Here is a 924-nt window from a genome sequence, read left to right as displayed (position 1 = left end):
GAAAGCAAGGTCTTTAGTTCAAGAGTGGGTGCCTTTTTCCGTTGAGGGTACCGGGGTGAATAGTTGTCACCAAGAGATTCATATTGCCAATGTCTCCTTCCTATTGGTTGTTCGGCCAAGTTGACAACAAATTCAATTTTTTCTGCCCTTGTTGCTTCCGATTGTACAATTTATAGTTCACAAATAATTGTTAGATGCTTTGTCTCAAATGCATCTGCCACCAACTCTTCAAGAACATCTACTTGGCAATAAGTTTCTGGAGTCAGTGAATGTTTCATCGCCTTGAACATGTTGAAAATGACTTACTCATTGTCCACCTGAAGAATCATCTTTTCATCGTAAACATCAATCAGCACTCTTTCGGTAGCAAAGAAGGGTCTTTCCAAGATTATTGGAATGTTTGAACCCTCCTCCATATCCAAAATGATCAAGTCAGCCAAAAAAATGAATTTATCAACTTTGATTAGCACATCTTGAATAATCCCATTCGTTCGTTTGATCGATCTGTCAGCCAGTTGCAAAGAGATAATTGTAGGTTTTGCTTCTTCTAATCCAAGAGACATGTAAACAGAGCAAGGCATCAAATTAACACTGGCGCCTAAATCGCATAAAGAATGTTCAAAATAATTACAACCAATTGTGCCAGGTATCGTAAAACTCTCTAGATCTTTTAGTTTGGGGTGTAACTTTTTAATAGAATTGCACTGTACTCCTCGTTCGGGCAGACAGTCTCATGTTCTTCTAGCTTTCTTTTGTTGGACAAGATCTCCTTAAAGAATTTTGCATAGCTTGGCATTTAGGTTATTACATCTGCAAATGAAATATTTATGTACAGTTTCTTGAAAATCTCCAAAAACTTGGCCAACTGCTTGTCAAGCTTCTTTCTCTGTAACCTTTGAGGGAAGGAAATTGGTGGCACATAAG

This window comes from Olea europaea, unplaced genomic scaffold, assembly GCF_002742605.1.
Source record: "Olea europaea var. sylvestris unplaced genomic scaffold, O_europaea_v1 scaffold2131, whole genome shotgun sequence".
Lineage (NCBI taxonomy): Eukaryota > Viridiplantae > Streptophyta > Magnoliopsida > Lamiales > Oleaceae > Olea > Olea europaea.
This window is presented reverse-complemented; position numbering follows the sequence as displayed.